Here is an 18,782-nt window from a genome sequence, read left to right as displayed (position 1 = left end):
AACATGATTCTTACCCAGGCAAGGTTACTGCAATTGAATTAATTATGTGACTATCAAATTATTTTATATAGGATCTGTCATTTGTAAGCTGTTTAAAGGATAGTTAAAGCTAGCATTGTGGCAAGAGACCATATATCGTAGGTCTCTACATCTTTAATGAGCAAGGATTTATTTTTTCTCAAAAAGAAATTCAAAAGGGGGCAGTGTGCTTTAATTAAATAAAACACAATGGAGAATTTTTTTTCATGGTCTCTGCAGTAAAACACACAGTGATAAAGCCATGTGTGCATGTCTTGTTTCCCCCTCCAGATTCCAGTGCTAGCAAAAGATTTTGCCCTTGATCATGCGGTTTTAGACATGAAAGGCTTCAAATCTATCCAAGCTCAAGATGAACACAGAATGCTAATTTGGGTTCACATGAAGAGCTGGACAAGCAAAGTCTTTTATTTTAAACTGTTTAAAAAGTGCTCTTTTTGAGGTCCTTTTCCTACCATATTTTTCTGAAGTACATAAAACTGATTCACTAATCCTTTATGAAAGAATAAATAAATTTTATAAAAATGTATAATTGATACTAGTATGCTTCCCTTTATTAGAAAAAAGCTTTAAATGTTATCTAATCCAAAAGGTGCATGCTTTTTAAAAATACTCTATACTCAATCATATTGAAATTCTACAGTGTTAAATGAAAATTATTTTATACACAACAATGTATACTGAAAAAAATAAAAGTCTTTAAATCAAAATACAGCAAAGCTCATTAAAACAGGACACTTCCCCATAATGCATCATCTTGGGAAGAGTTATTGTGGACAACACTGATGAAAAGAACAACAGAGGCATTTGGTGAAATAATAATTTTCTAAGCAACCTAATATGGAATCTACAAGAGACTCCAAAATTATGAATAAAATATTTAATACAAGATGCTAATGTGGGAAATAAAATGTATGTTTTAGTGTGATGAGTTTGTACGGTGATGTATATCTCTCTCCCTCACTCCAAAAGAGTGTCCAGAAAATCTCTCTGTGTAGAAAAAGGTCATAACTTGTGGTTCTGTCCCTTTTAAAGAAATTAATGGTTCAAAAGCACTAAGTTTGTAAGGCACAAAACATTAACTTGCTTCTGAGTCATCCACGAACGTTATTCATTATTGTCATTGAACAATTATAATCATATTTGTGGGGGGCAAAAAGAAGGAAGAGGGAAGAAAGAGCTAATAGAAGTATTACTACTGCCAGATACCATATCTGACTAGAGAATGGCTGTTATTTCTCTGCCACCTGGAAAACAGGTACCTCAACCCTTTAGATTGCTGACCTCTAAATCTGGTGAGATCAGTCTGCTTCTGAAACCATCTATTTCAGTTCTGAAGTGACCACTAGCACATCTCTTCATTACAAATGCAATTGCTCTGGCTGTCCAAAATCATTGTTGTTGTTGGCCTAACCAAAATTATTTGTCAGCAGAATCATACTGTAACTCTCACCTGTAGATGTGAACCGATGGATAATTAAAAATCCAGTCCAATGGAAATGGAAAGAAAGTGACAATTGGATCCTTCCAGAATTATTTTTCTTGCAGTTTATGAAATTTAGAGTTCTTGAAGTACTTTGATTTTTTTATCTTTTCTGGAAAATGGATTAATAAGAATGTAATATTCTGGAACTGCTATTTCTCATAAAGATGATCTGATGACATACTCATAAAAGCAGTACTCATACTCATAAAACATAGGTAGAATGAGTATCAAAACCAAAAAACCTCAGTGTACCAGCTACAAATTTTGAAATTAATGGGAAAATTTAAAACAAAACTTAAAGATTTGAACACTACAGGGCCTTTCATTACAAATGACAAGCCTTTTTACTATCTTGTTTATCACCCTCTATAAGCTATGAAACCCTAACAATGTTGATCAATCATTCTGTCCATCCTTAGAACTGGTATAGTGAAAACCAGAAATGTGATCTTTCAAATTTGACAACAGGCATAGAAACACAAGGGTAGAGTTGATGTAACAGAAAGAATCCAACAGAAAACTCTTCCCTACAAAGGTTTTGAGCAAAGGTTTTTGTTCTTTCCAGCACTTCATGAAAAATTGTGAGCCAAACTGTGGGTAAAATACATGAAAAGCAGATCACTTCACTTCAAAAGTGTCTTGAAAGTATCCTACCATTGAACTAAATGGAAGTGAAATTAATCAATTGCATCTTATCGTCGAGATCCTACTCTCTGTGTGTCTCTGAAGAAAACATGAGAATGAACAGTTAATAGGTATACCTTTACTATTAGCTTTGCTATTTCCCACATATGTATATATCTATATCTATAGAGAGAGAGAGGTATACCAAGAAAAGTCTGAATTTCTCTGGCTATCATATTTGTGTCGATGACTTGTAATTCAGGCAGACATAGTTGACTTAGAACAGAGCTGTCAGTGTGCCAATCTTCAGAACATCCACATGTCATGGCGTTATGACCAGTAATCCTCTAGTACTCTGATGTGCATTTTAAATGCTAGAAAGTAGTGCAGCACCAAATATCAGCTATTGCCAATATGTTATCTGATATTTATATGCTGATATTAATATGCATATTGTTTATAGACACTGTACTGGATAATCTACTTAGCCAAGCTGTGTAACAATACTTCACTATGAATATTTGTATATTACAAAAGTTTACATAATACACTAACTTTTTCTGATACAAAACAAGATAATTTTCCAATATTTGTTTATTTATTTATTTATCTATGTATTTTTATTGTGTTGATTTAAAGCATTTTTATAATATCTGGTGAAAATCTAGGTATTTTCATTATTATATTATTTGCATGTCAATGTTAGTACAATTTTTGGTTGGTCTAAACAAATAGATTTCCCTCTGAAAATGGCAATATTTTAAGAGTAATATCTTCAACTAAATTATGAATGAATTTTTGGTAATTTCAATACTAAATCATCTCTATTCACCTGATCCAAAAAGAATATATTATTCGTCCACTCCCCAAAGCACCCCCCTCCAACCCATCAGAAGTAGCACAATAAGGTACAATCATGTCACTCAAGGGATGCTGCTGCATAGCATATTGATCTCTAAGCAAGTTTTATACTAATCAAATCCAATGAATCATTCATTTTCTTGCTGTTATTTTTCTATATTTGACTAATGCTTATAGATAAGCTTAATTTAGCTGTGTGTCATGAAACCACCTGGAAATGGAAAATTTGCTGACATTTTCACTGCCAATCAAGAGTCTATCACTTCAGCACCAATGCTGGCACTTGCTGAGGAATCTTATTGCTCTTTGTCTCATGGACAAAAATACACTCATCAGATTCTGACTTACTACAGAAACAGCCAAGGTACAGATTCGAGCTGCAAAAGCGCTATTTCTGTGTGTCTTCAGCAACTCTTGCTCAATTCTTATGTTTCAGCAGCAAAACTAGCAGCACAATCTAGAAGCAATTCTGAAACCACCAGGCCAGAGGTGACTTTATTAGTGCTTTTGCTGTCGGCATCATTATTACTGTATTTGTGGGATATCCATTGCCTGCATTTCTATGGTCAGACATTTTAAAAGACAAACCAAGAGGACAGGTCATGTCCCAGGGACTTTATGGATCCATTACAGTATCAGAGAATGTGTAGAAACACACAGATGATATTTCGTAAGAAAATAATGAGACAACATTTCTAAGTCCTCCATAGGCTCCAAGTCGTCTCCATATTGTGCTAAATATAGTTTTATGAGAGATCTAAATATTCTGATTTCTGTTGAGACCGCAGGAATGCTCAATTGCTTGAAGAGCATTATGAAGACTAGTATAGTAAAGAGCATGAACATTATTATTTTTAAATTTTAAAAGTGTCTGGTGAAGACTTTTCCAGTTGAAGACAATTGTTAAATGTCTGTAAATTTGCCGGCAATTATAGAAGCAATAGTGATACTCCATAGTTTGAAAATGAAAAGAATCATCCAATGTTGAACATATTTACCAAATTAACATTTTTTGTATGATGGAAGTAGTAGAAATTTTCACAAGGGCTGTCTGGATGGATGTTAGATGATGATGACATTTCTGAGAACCATAAAAAAAGCTATTGCAGCAATGGATGTGTGCAATATTCAATCTACAGAAAGGACTGGAGAATCATGAATGCTCAGGAAATAGCATTTCACAGAGAATCAGCCAAAATAGACATATTTTTCACAAAAAAACCCATCTAGAGACATGATCAAATTGAAGATAATACAGGACATGGAATTGCCTGTGCCCATTATAAATATGGAGAAGCACCACTGTGAGCTTCATACTCCTGATCCTACACATTGACCTTTGTGTATCTTGATTTTTTATTCCACAATTTATGACTAAAGTGTTTTTGAAAATTCTTGTATGTACACATGGAGAGGGAACATCTATTGGGAACAGGTGTCAGTGTTTGTAGGATTACCAGAAGCCTTCTCAGGGTTTTGTCCCTATGCAATCCAGCAGTGACTGTAGTGTGCATCTCAGATGACATAAGTGCACAGTGTAGGTGCAGCTCTATACAACTGCAGAGGAAGAAAAAATAGTTTGGTGAAAAAGTTTGAGGATAATTGAAGAAGGAAGCAAAATGTTATAATTATATCCCCAGGAAGGTTTACCCAGAGCTGGCTGGTAGTGATAGATGAGGATTCCTGACAGGTAGCCCATTATTTTCTTTGGTCAAAAGGAAAAAACTTACGTTTTGCTTTCCAAAAATGTTGCATGGTTGCTCTTGATTAAGAGTCTGCAAGTAAAAACAGCGTTATAGGAATTCAGGCTGGCATTCAGATTATCTCCCATGTCTGATGCTTCTCCATCATTTCTCTTCCTCACTGGACTGCAAACCACAGAAAGTCAGACTTCTGGGTTGAAGAGACACTAAGTGCATCCTTATCACGGAGAGGGGGCAGTCCTTGTCCCAGCTACCATTAATGCCATAGAAAAAGGAAACAGAAACTGACTTTGTAGCGCCATCAGAAATCTGTAGTGTGTGATAGAGACTATTCAGTCAAAGAGTGGAAGATCAGACAAAAAAGGAAATATGAAAACCTAAATAAAAATAAAATCAAGAGAATTCCTGCTTGCAAGAAGAAGAAAATAACTAGCTTTGTCAAGGTAAGACCATAAATCATTGAATATATACTTAGCAGAATTTTGGGTTCAGAGGATATTTAGGGAATTAGATTACAGTAATTTCAATTGCATTGAACATACAGAGTGGGTTTGAAAAACCATAGAATATGATTAGAAATTAGTACTGAACAACAATTTAAAACATTAATCTCAGTGACCACATTGATAAAAAGAAGGTTACATTTTGTAGAATAAAGCAGAGTAAAGCAGACTTTTTCCTATGACAGGAAAAACTGAACCATTTTGTTGAATAGTACTGGTTTTGCTGAACAGTAATTCTCTGTGTGGTTCTGTACTGTAAAAAGCCATCAGGAAAGAGGGAGGAGATTAGAGTGGATGTATTGGAACCAGTGGGAGAGAGAAAGGAGATAAGACAGGATACTGTGAGAAAAAAGAGAAGCAGAAAGAATAAAAAAGGGTTTGAAGAATGGCATCATGGCAGCTCAGTTTGTCTGTGTTAACCTGGATAAGATTTGTTCAGCCAGGATAAATACAGATCTGAGGAGCAGGAGGTCAATTACAAAGTGGAGGAAGTTGGCATAATTGTGATAAGTGCAGACATTTGCTTCTTGCTGAGAGCAGAAGCCCCACATGTAGCTACTGCAGCTGGTGATGCTGGGACAGACCTGTACAAAGCAGAAGCAGCATGAAGTGCAGAAAAGTCTTCTTGATATCACTTGGGGGAAAAATTAGAAAAGAGGAAGAGAAAGCAGAGGAATGGAATCTGAGGGAATGTAAGAAGGCACAGAAGAGTTAAGCAGGAGAGGCTGAGAAAAGGATGATAACAAGGATGGTATGAGTAGGTCACAAAATAGTAGAAGAAAAACCAGGAAAGCTGGTATGAATCAAGACTGAATCAAGTAAGCAGCCCATGATGGTGCAAAGCTGACTAAGTAAAAACAATTAGGGATGCCTAAGAAAATGTTTACCTAAGTTGTCAGATGAATAATCAAGTACAATTTAATTACCGATGCTATTAGTCATAGATAAACTCTTATATAACTACCTGTGAACTTCTGTCCTTCAAATCCGCACTGTTAATATATATTTACTAGTACATCTCTGATTATTTGAAGCTTACATAGAGACTTCGTAGCCTCTCTCATACCTTAGCAAGCTGGTTGCTTCCTAGAAGTCTATCAGAGAACATGAAAGCAATTTAAAGGATAACTTTTCTTCCTGGAGCCAACACTGGCAATTCTGCTTGGATTTACACGTCACTGTATGGCGAGAGAAAAACAGATTAAATGGAAAATGATATGAACAAAATCATTTTGAAAGAGTACTCGAGGATTTACGGTACTGTACTTGACTAGAAGTGATTGGCAGCACATTAAATAGAGCTTTGTGTCAGCTGCAGAGTGGACTCTGCAAAGACAGGATGTCAAGTTACGAACTGCAGACTTTGCGACTCCAACTTAACTCCTTGTTACATTTTGTGATATTAGCTAGGAGAAAGTTTATATCTACAGTGCTGGAGAAATTAAACACACACATACACATACACATTGTCATGTTAGCCAAGCAAAATTTTAACTAAAATAAAATATAGCGAAACAAAACTAAAAAGAGAAACAAAACAAATCTTGGCATTTTATAAGTAGGTTATTTCAACAAGAGCTAGATGGTCTGCAGAGGCCCTACAGTGAGCTGTAACTTTGTCTTTGAAATAAAGCTATTAGCTCTCCCTGTAGGTTAGGGCCTCTTTAGTTTGACAAACTTCACTTAATTGGTTTCTAAAGATTTCTTGACAACCTGTACTCCAGGTTTTTTATTTCAGTTGTGCTTATGACACTACAGCTACAGTACAATGTCATCACCAATGACAGAAAGGCCTGTTTTATATATAGGTAATCAAGTTTATTTTATTTTTCTTACTAATTTAAAAGATTCTCTCAGGAAATACATGCTGGGATCTAATTGAGTTCTAGAAACATACAAGATTGTAATAGATGTGGACACTAAAGCCAAAATCAAAAACATTCCCTTCTGGAAAAAAAAAAAATCTTTGAACAGCTATGTTCTTTTTATGTGAGTTTCTCAAAGTGTTTTGAAAATATTATACAGTGATTCTTCTTTCACAGTGTCCCTTTGAGAGAAGTAAGCAGTGTTTTGATGCCACTGTCTACAGCCCACAGATTAGGGTCAGAATTCCATTGCCCTTGTAAACTACATTCTTCAAGGAGATCTACAGACAACTTTTAGTACCAAATCCCTCTAATAATATTTTCAGAAAAACTTAATAAATATTCTGAAGGGCTGTACTATGTATGTGGTTGCTGCCAAACTTTTAGTGTAGTAGTTTGAAGCCATGTAGTGCTTTGTTTTGGCTTTGTTTGCAAATCCTATGTATAAATGGCAGCTGCAAATAGGAACCATTTTGTCTGAGGAACTCTGGGAGAGAAAGATTAAAACTTTCATATGTTCTGTGCACCACAATTACATTTCCCAAGATCTGACTTCTCTAGAGAAGCAAAATTAATAAACAATCTGTATCATAATTATTCAGCAGTTTCCTGAAGAAAGCTCAAACATGCATCAGATCTATTTATTTTTAAAGCTGTTTTGCACAATATTTCCTTATTACTGAAAGACTAATGAAGCTGCATGTATTTGGTACTTCTGAAGATTGAATCCTAGAATTTTTTAATTAGTCATGAGAGAAGTTAAAAGGGGTAAGGATTGTCATCAATCTGTTCCCATGAAGTTTTACAGTAGAACTCTCATTTTTCCAGGTTCTTTCACCAACTGTAGGAATAAAGTCTGCGTTCTGTCCAGCACTAACTCTCCAGCAAACATAGAAAACTATGTATTGTAATGTTAAAGGTGCCTTGTGTTTGATGTCACAAATCTGTCACATAATAGGGAGGAAAACAAACCAACGAAAAGCAACTCAGAAAAGAATAGAAACTTAGAGTATGAAAAAACCTGAAAATTTAATGGCTACTGATGGAATTAATAGATTAATAAGTAGCTTTGTCTCTTCAAAAAAAAAATCATTACTTAAATCTTTATTTTACAGTATTTTATTTCTTTGATATCAAGCATAGGAAATTTTAATAGAAATTATGTGCTTCATTCTTACTCACTCTCTTTTTTGTGTTATACAACAAACATATAGATTTACACTCACACATAGAATCATATAAGCTGAAAGGACCATTAAGATCTTTGAGTCCAGCCATTAACCCAGCAATGCCAAGTTCAAGACCAGATCATATCCCTCGCTGCCCTATCCATACATCTTCTAAATACCTCCAGGGATGTGACTCAGCCACCTCCCTGGACAGCCTCTTCCAGTGGCTGACACTTTTTTGATGAAGAACTCTTTCCTAATAGCCTTTCTAAACCTTTCTGAGGCAAAGGGAGGCCATTTTCCCTTGCCCTGATGCTTGTTGCCTGGGATAAGAGACTGATCCCCATCTCACTACAGTCTCCCTTCAGGTAGTTGCAGAGAGATAAGGTCCCCAAAAGCCTTCTTTGCTCCAGGCTTAACACTGTACTCATGTACTCAGCCAGATGCACCAGCTTCTTTGCCCTTCTTTGAACATAGTCCAGCACCTCAATGTCCTTCCTGTAGTGAAGGGTCCAAAACTGAACATTACTTCATAAGTGACAGATGTTCTGTACCCTTCTTTGCATCATAAAAAACTTACGGTCAGCTCTGTTCAGCTATATATATAAATATATATATATATCTTATTTATTTATTTATTTATTTAATCAATTTTATTTATATATATATCATATATATGTATTTATATATGAGATATATATAAATACATATGCATTTTTGCATATGTAATCCTTAATTTATAAATTTCAGATCAGTTCAAAACACATAACGATAACAAAAAGCTGTTAAGAGATCCTACCAGTATCTGCCTAGGAAAGAAATTAAACATAAATTTCATTCAAAGGGTTGGTTTCTGGGATGTGAACGTTGACAGAGACTGAGATTAGATCTCTATAATGCTCAAAATGTGCAGATGCACATTTTGAGCATCTGCACATCAGAAAATGAGCATCTAGAAATAATTCTTAATCGTAGCATCTATATAACAGTAGAAGAATTGTTTCGTAACTGCCATTTCCCTTTGGTTTAATTTTGAGATAGAAACACTAGATAATCAAGTTTCTTAAGAAAGAAAAAATAACAGTGTGTCTATAGTAAATGCAACTCTACATCTTGATTCAACTATCAAAAATATCAAAATATCAACTATCAACATATTAAAAATATGATCATTATAAAAAAAACCACTGAGAACTTTTTCTTGGTTTGCTCAAGCCAGAAAAAAAGTTACAAAATTAATATAATGAGAAAGCATATTTGAAAACCGAAAATTTGATTTTCCACAAATCCATAAGTTCTTCCACTTCTGTAACAACTTTTTACTTTTTTTCAATTTTTTTTCAACTCCTTCTCTTTAGAAAAACACAGGTATGTTGTTGTATATTTGAAAATATTTCCAATCCCAAAGGACTCACTTTTTTTTTATTGGCACAATAATATATTGGCATGCTTAAGAGCAAGGAAGCATTCACCATTTCAAAACAAAGAAAAAAACAAATTTCAGCAATCAGCAAAACTTCATCAAAACCAAAGTCTTTACCTGAAGTATACTCTCAGGGATTTCTTTCAATGGTGCCAACCACTTAATATTCTAAAAACAATCCATCAGCCAAATAATGTTTTTTTTCTTTTAAAAAACCCAAACATATGAGTTTTCCACTCAGAGAATGTACTTTACCACAGAACAGGTAATATTTACTGTCACGATTAGGCATTTCCACAGAGAAGGAAAAGAGATGCTTTATGTTGCTACCATGAAGATTGCTTATTTCTAATCTTACTAGAATTATTTCTTATTATTGCTTATTTCTAATCTTGGAGGACTGGAACATATCACACCACACACCTTAAGGTCATCCTTCACTAAAGCAGATATTTAAAGACTATTTAATATACTCCCAAATCATTATAATTCTGAATAAATTAGTTCAGTTCATATTTTACTATGGGGAGAAAGTGTTCATATTTCCCTTACGGTCCTTCACCTGCCTGGAGATTACTGCAGGCAGGGAAGTCTCACCTTGGGCTCTCCTCCATGGGTTGCAGTCCCATTAGGGATCCCCCGACCCACCATGGATCCTCCATATCCCCTTAGAGGGCCCTACTCTGTCACAGAGCTCCTAACAGTGCATCTCCAGGATTGTTCCCCACAATGACTCTTCCGTTTTGTTTCTCTATATGCATCTCTTCACATTTCTCTTCAACCGGTCCTTGTTGTGCGTCCTTCTGTTCCCCACTCCTTTTCTGTGTCCTCACATGCAGTTTCTCCTGCCTCCTCTCATTTTACCTTTTGTGTTTCCTCATACATCTCTTCCTGGGCCTCCTGCGTGCAACAGCCATGACCTTCACCCAGATATGTCTAAGCAGAGGTGCCTCATGATCCTCACACAGGTTAAAGTTTTGGCATCTGACAGGTTGCTTCCATCCACCGCTGAGCCCCCTGGAGCCATCTGGCACCAAAACCGCCCCTGTTACCTGCCCAAACCTTGCCCATTATGCCCAATACAGTGATCTGCTTTTTACTCACCAGAATGACTGAGTCCAATGTTTCACCTGTGAATTTTTCAGGAGGCAATTCTCCACTTCTAGCTCCACTCAGATACCATCAGTCCTGCCAAACCATTCTTTGCGCACAATATTGCTGACTCACTGAACCATCATAAATGATGAAGATCTGACCTTTCAAAATTGAATTTATCATGAATACCAAAATGAATTTTAAGTATTCCTCCTTTTCTACTCAGATGACTGTGCCAGACTTTGAGAGAATATGAAGTAATAAAAATTTATTCTTCCTTGTAACAGCTGTGGAGCCAGTCCACTAATTGAATGTTTCACCTCCCTTGCTCCTGAGAATGTTTATTTACAAACTGACACATTGTCAACATCTAAATTTGGTAGACATAGTCCTAACTTGCTGTGTTCTAATTAGGAAAAAAGGAACAACACATTCTGTGGCACTACATACAAATTAATTTGAAAAATGCAACGATTGCTGAACAAAGACAAATAATATGAACTTTGTCTTTACCTCCTGCTAGTTACTAAAGGAAAAATTCTCCTCATTTCTTGTAAAGAAAGTAAACATTGTTTCATCTACCACAACTGAAAAAAGAATAAACAGAGAAGTCAGTTTTGGTCAAGTCAAATGTGGATAAACAGAGAAGTCAATTTTGGTCATGTTAATGAGTGCATACTTTATCAAACTTACAGAATAACTACTGAGTGTTAAATATATTTATGAAATATTAAGACAATGTACCATATATACTTTCATTAAAAATTACATGGATTGCAAACAAAACTGGCATGCAGTGCTTCCTTATATCCAAAATTACTGATAAATGATAATGAAAGGGAGAAAAAATATAAACTCTCAGTCTATATTTTTTCATTTATTTTGCCTGTTACTTTATCTAAAATACATTACATAAAGTTGACTCCACAGTAGTAGTCATTAGAAAAACCATAGGCTGTTATGTATATAATATTCAATTCCACTTTATTGCCATGTAATGTGCACTAATGTGATATGTCCAAGCTAGTCAGTTTTGAGAAATTGTTCTTAAAGAATTTTTTTCTCATATAAATTTAAGATTGAAACCTAATAATTTCACAAAGTATTCTTTACAAGAACATATTTTTCAATGCGGCAGAAAATAGTACATTATATGGAGGGCTTGGAATATAATAAAATTAAAGAATGCAGTTTATTCTACTAGGAGTAAAAAAGATAGAAGGAAAAAGATCTTTATTATTATAGGAATTACTTTTTTTTCTTTCAGGTAGCATTAATAATTTGAAAATCAATAATGTGAAAATTTTCAGATTATCTACACATACATAGTAAATGAAAAGATAAAAAAATCCAAATGACACTAAAAACACTTCACTGGTCCCATTGAAGTAGATTACTCAGTTTCCTTATACTGTTGCATTTACTGTGCTTGAGTGGCTCACATGAGATACAAAGACAACACATTCATTTTTATATTTATGTTTCCATTACATGAATAAGGCAAATAGAGAAGAAGTAGGCACTCCTCAGGGAAGTGTGCCACTCTTTTGCCTTTAATTGATATTTTTGGTTGATAATCCTAAACTTTTGATTTCATGAACTTTTAGAGAGAGACCTATAGAAGATATATCCTGTTAGGGTGTTCTGGATATGCTGTTACAATGACATAAGTTAAGGGAAAGCCCAAAAAAGAAATAAATGATACTTTAAATGGTAAAATATAATGCTGTGTGATGTAGAATCTAAACAGAAGAAGCTTTCCAAGCATCTCTTTTCTCCTTTTTCTGACAACCTGGGCCCATTGCTCTTCTCTCTGTCTTTTCTCAACACAGTTGTTGACAACAAAGCCACATTACCCTGCAAAATGTCTTTCCATTCTTTTCTCAGCCATGCAAGGTATATAGGCCTGCAGTCCTCTCTGACAGTATCTTCCCACCCAATCCCAACTCACTATCTGCATCACTCTTCCCTGTGGTTTTGCTGGATCTTTCCTGCACCTAACAGGGTCAATGCAAATTCTTGTTCAGTGGAGTCTGTCAGTTCTGAGCTGGTGTAAACTTGCTACTGCCCGAGGTGCCCTACAGATCTTCCTCTGTAAAACAAATGAACTCTCATGGCTGCTGTGGCAATTATTTAACTAGTCTTGGCAAAGTTCTTTGAGATCTTCTGACGAAAATTATGTGCAGCTTCATTCCTAAGGCTGCTGATGGAAAGAGTTTATGGCACTGTTAGAAGAAACACTGCCTTCTACCAGGCAGAAAAAGTGATGGAGGGAAAGTTTTAACAGCTTACAGTGCTATTCAAGTCTTGTATTGTGGAAGCCTGAACTGAACCACTTTCACACCTTTCTTTTTTCTTAAGAAAATATAAACTATTGACACTCAAGAACCCATTTGAATTTTTTTACTTAAAAAACAAAACCACACTACTGTGATTGTGCCACATATATTATAATTTTTGTCTTTATATACATCTGCACAGTGCTTCTTTAAGTTAAAATATGAAATGGGAAGGGGAAAACTTTGTGCTGCACGTAGTCACACAGTCATAGTCTTTTATTGCACAAAGACAAAAAAATGGTGTGGGAGGAAGCTGGATCTCAATGCAGAGAATGAATGAAAATTAGAACAGGTATAGCACCAGAAAATTATCTTGTTAAATCAAACGTTTGTGTTCAGAAACTGTCATTCAGCTTTGTCTCAGCCCAGCTGAGACAAATGAGGAAGAATTTAGATTTCATTTAAGTAGTGGTTAGTGCTCCATAATCACTGTTTCTGGATGGAACTGCACACCTTATCTGGTAATTTCTGACAACATTCAAAAACCAACTAAAATATGGCAAATATCCTTCCTTCTTTCATGCTGAGAGATGCTTTTTTTTCAAGTTCTTGGCAAGAGAAGAGGGCTGACAATATGCCTGCCTTTGCTACAGCCATGCTTCTCTCAAACTGACTGTCAGCCTCCAGACCCTCCAGATGTTCCGGTCCATAAGCTCTAAACTTACAGAGGAAAGTTATTTAAAACACATAAGCTTCTTCCAATATACTCTTTTGCTCTCCCTCATGTATCACTACCTCTGTTTTTCATTACAGATGTCAGATCCTATTAACTTGCTAAACTCAATCGTTAGGATAATTAGGTTAATGTGCATTTATCGATCTCATTTTAGTTAGAAGAAAATAACTTTTCATAATCTTGTGTTTTGATAGATTGTCTAGGCTATTTCTGGGTTTGTTCTATAAGTAAAATACAATGAACTTACAGTCTTTCTGTAGAAGAAATATAAAAATAGCAGTATTTCCAAGCATGGATAAAAGCACAAGACTGCCCATCATGGAGCGCTACAGGAGTAGGAAGGCATTCATTGAGTTCACTGTGATTTATAATCAATATTAACTACATAATATACTGAGAAGCACAATACTCAGAGAAAAGGTATGGTTGTACTGTTCTTTTATCCTATGAAGGTCATAATAAGATGAGTGAAATGAGAGGAAAAATTGATGGAAGATAGTTTAAACTACAATGGGGAAAAAACCCCATCTGTTTTGATGAAGAATTCCCTCAAGAAATCTTGCTAAAGGACTGACCTCTGTCGTAAATTTGCTTGAGAACTAGAACAGAAAGTTTAAATGAGATCTTGAGTGATTTCTGGCCTCACTGAAAGCTGGAAAATGACAATTATTCAATTTAAGAGTCTCTCTGTCTCAGAAAGGTAAGAAAAAGACTCTGACTTGATGGCTCGACAAACTAATGCTACAGCCTGTAGTCCCTCTTACTTCTGAGAACTGGTGTTCTAAACACTGCTAATCATGTCAACACATTTGTTTGTTGTGTCAGGTACTAGAAGGCTTTGTGAATTGATCTTGATTTCAGTTGAAAGGAAAAAAGAGGAAAAAAGTTGATAAAATTCCCCAAGGAATTTCCAGGTAGATGCATGTAAGTAATTTCACCAAGTAAAAATTCCCATAGAAGCTTTAAAGTGCCTTAATGTTTCTCCTAGTTTTGCTCACCTCTCTTAACGATCCCCCATAGATTTCCTCTCAGATAAATTTTGAAATGCTCTAAGCTAAAAAAGGGCCACTACATTGGGCTACCGTCTTATATCCCTCAGTAGAGCAAGGAAGATAATAATGCTATAAATTCTTTTTTTGTTATCTTCTTTATTAATTCTGTATAAAGGTCTCCTCGCTGCAGAGTTTCCTCTCTTAAGTTACTACCACTGCAATGAGCATACCTCTGTCATTCACAATGAAGCATTCAGAGCAAATTAGGGAAACAGTGTCTTCATGGTCAAACAAAAGATATACCACTAGAAATGGTGAAATGGAACTTAGGTGAATGTTAAACTAAAAAATAATGTCTATTCCTTTCTAGTTTCCAGGTGATGATTTCATCCCAGTGTAGAGGTAAGTTTCATGAAGCCTACATTCACAGAGGCAAGGCTGTTGGAGCAAGCACTCCCTGATTTTTCTAATCAATAGGTCTCCTCATTATGTTTTCTCTTTGTTTAGAATAGGTTAGTTTTTGGATATTAAAGCTTGCTCCTGCTTTCCCTTTCTAACCTTCAAATCTTAAAATAACAGTAATAGTTGCCTTTTTCTATCATTCTTCTGAAACAACACCCTAACTTCCATTATTTTCTGAAATTAAGGCAGATTGAAGACACAGAATGAAACATGAATTATCACAATTAGATTAGTAAATTTGATTAGTAGATTTCTAAAGACCAACCCCCAACACTTTTTAAAAAATGCCAGAAATGCTCTGAAGTGCTGCCTGCTCCTTTGTTAACATTCCTTTTACAGGGAGTCTCCAGATGCAACTTCCCATGGCTCACCATTTTGTGCTGGAATGGTCACATTTTTACTGAATGATGATTAACACAACATAACTGTTAACAATAACCAGGAATTGTACACAACCCTACCCAATTTTAGCACTGAACCAGATACTTTCCAGCTGATTTAGAGGCAGATTGCCATAAGCACCAATTCAGAAAAGACACAGAAGATGACATGCTCATTCCCAGGAGAAAGAAAGAGACAAACCTGTAGTAGCCAAGGCAGGGATACCCAAATTAGCAGATTCAAGCCTGTCTTCTTGTCACATTTGGAGGTCCAACCCTCCCCTAACAGTTGCTTACATTTCATAGTCCTTGCTCTATTGCATTTTTTCTCTCTCTTGCTTCTTTCCCAGCTTAACTTACATTGTCCACCTGCACCAAGTATGGAAGTGGGAGATGCTCAGAAGAGGATGAGAGGGCAAATGTGGCAAATTATCTTTGGCAGGTGTGAAATAATTCTCATTCAGCATTAATTTATTTAACTGCTTTTGAAAAGTGAAAACTGCTGCGTTTGTAAAAAAATTTTTTTTCCATTGTTATGCTCTCATATTTGGATATTAAAATACCAATCAATTTCTTTGGGGATTTTTCCTTTCCTATTTGTTTTTTTAAAAAAGCTTTTCATAGATTCAAATGAAACCATAAAATGAATGAACAATAAGAACAACAAAAGATTCCACAAAAATTAACAAAATAAACAGAAACTCTGGAAAATTTTCCCTTCACAGTTTTGCAGCAACACATCCTCATGTAAATTGAATGTAGCCCTGCAGCATCCAAATTGGGAATTATGGAAGCCATCAAACATCAGAAGCAGGCCAATTATTCAAGCATTCTGTTTTCTGCTTGGATTACATGTTCAAGAAGAAAAAACTCACTCAATATAAATCCAATGGACACAGATAGACAAGATGTTTTTTTTCTCTTTAACACAAAAATATTGACAACGTTTCAAGCATTTTATCTCCTACTTCAGTTCAAGTCAAATCAAAACCAGAATATTTACCATGTGTTTAATCACTCCCCACTACATTTTCTATATTCATATTTACACATTTTAAATACCTAGAAAGTTTGTTTTGGAAGTTTGCTTAAAACCATCCTTGCAACAGACTATCAAAGGGAACAGATTTGAGCTTAAACATTACTTTAATTTCCATCTGTTCTTTGATGCTGCAAATATTTCAGAATGCATTTGGCATAGAACACTGCAAACATTATTCGGCAATGCCCATTATGTAACATAAATGTGCTAGCAAGCCAAAAATGAAGTGCCACACAGAATTTGTCAATATTTCTGCACATTATGTAGCCCAATTCTCAAAAATAGGTAAAAAAAAAAAAAAAGGGAAATATAGTATATTCAACATCTGGGGGAAATTAACTGTATAATTTCACTGTTTCAAAAACTCTCATTTTGCCAATAGAAACATCCTCTTTATGAAACAATGACCTTTTAAAATCTCAAATTTTTCACATACAACAATAAAAATGCATGCTGTAGGTTTTTCACTAGAATGTACAAAACAAGATGAGCAGGTGAAAATGGAACACTTCTAAAATCTGTTTCTCTACATCAAACCCCTACACAGTATACATACTTAAAATACACATATCGTTGCTTATTATTTTTTTTCCCAATTACTAGATATACAAATCTATAAGGATCTTTTGTTTTACTACTTTTCTAAGTAGCATTTTCAATGGTCAAATTGCATCTGCCATGCTTGGATTCTGAAGAGTTCACATAAGACAATACTTCCCTGAACTAAATTCTAAAAAATATGTCCTACTTGCCCCTTAGAATTTCATGGTGTTTACTTCTTTTTATTGCTTATTGTACCTCCTGACCCAAATCTGAAAGATTAAGTTCCCTCAGGGAAAAGGAATCCCAAAGTTTTGATAAGAAAGACACAGTCAGAACAAAGCTCCTGCTGCAGAGAAGTTAACCTCTTGGCAGGGCTTAATATAATTCTGCTTTGACTTCAGGTTGATAGCAAGACATTGTTTTATGCCCTCTGATATCGTGTGCTCGCAGAGGTCATGTGTCACACAGATATACTTGCTAGTATTGAGTGGCCTTTTAATTGTCTGTCAGTTCTGTCTGGTGTCTCGCCTGTGTACACTCCAAATGCAAATATGAAAAGCATGAAAGGTGGAGGACAGCCTGTCCTTTCATCTCTGTATCATTTTTCAGAAGAACTGAAGCTAGGCTGTCACTGCATTACAGCCCATGCATTAGACACTCTTGTTTCAGAGTAGCACAAATCATAGTGGGAATAGGGGCCAATCTGTCAAGCAAGGCTTCCAGGCAAATTCTTGTTCAGCACAATGGGAAATGGTACAAAATTCTTTTCTTCAACCTCTCACTAAGAAAGGTTGCAGGACCTCTACCATTGCTGACAGTTTGCCTGAATATGATGCCCTGATGATTCATACCATGGTGCCTCTGTCGCCTTCTGTCAGGGACAAGCTGTAAGATTTCATTTGTTTGTTTCCTTGAGTAAAGAGCTTTGCTTTTTGTCATTTTGCAATGCTGAACTCCAGTTTAAATTGCTTTTGCATCATTTCCTTCCTTTAAAAAATGTCCATTTGTCTCTCAGCTCAGTTTGCTTTCAAACTGTCTCCATAGGATATGCCAAGAGATGGCTTTCACATAGAAATCAAGATATTAACCATGCAAAATCAAAAAGTACAGCTAAGGATGACTACTTACCAAACATTAGAAATTACTATTCTGAAATGAGGCTTTCCATGCATCCTGTATAAGACCTGTAATAGAGGGATTTCCATGCATCCAAGTACAGGTAGCACTTACTATTTTCAGTGGACCTGATGTAGACACATGCAATGAATTACTTCTGAAGATGAACTTTTCTGCTCTTCAGTGTATTTGCTAGCATGAGTCCATACTTCTAGGCATGGAACTAGCTCTTGTGAATGAAACACACAGTCTGAGTTGGCCCTGTGTCTCAGAGAAATCCTCCAGGGATCCTGGAAGCTGGCGGTTATTTTCAGAGATATTCATCAATTATGAATCCATTCATGCTGTTTCTAGGTCCAGTGCTTCCCCTGACTCATTTCTTACTCATGGTGCTCACCTATACACCTTCTGAAATGCTCTGGTAGAGCCTGGAGAATTCTCTGGGGCCAACAGATCATGGTGCCACC

This window comes from Zonotrichia albicollis, chromosome 1 (genome assembly GCF_047830755.1).
Source record: "Zonotrichia albicollis isolate bZonAlb1 chromosome 1, bZonAlb1.hap1, whole genome shotgun sequence".
Lineage (NCBI taxonomy): Eukaryota > Metazoa > Chordata > Aves > Passeriformes > Passerellidae > Zonotrichia > Zonotrichia albicollis.
The sequence above is the reverse complement of the archived record's forward strand: the minus strand, read 5'-3'. Positions refer to the sequence as shown.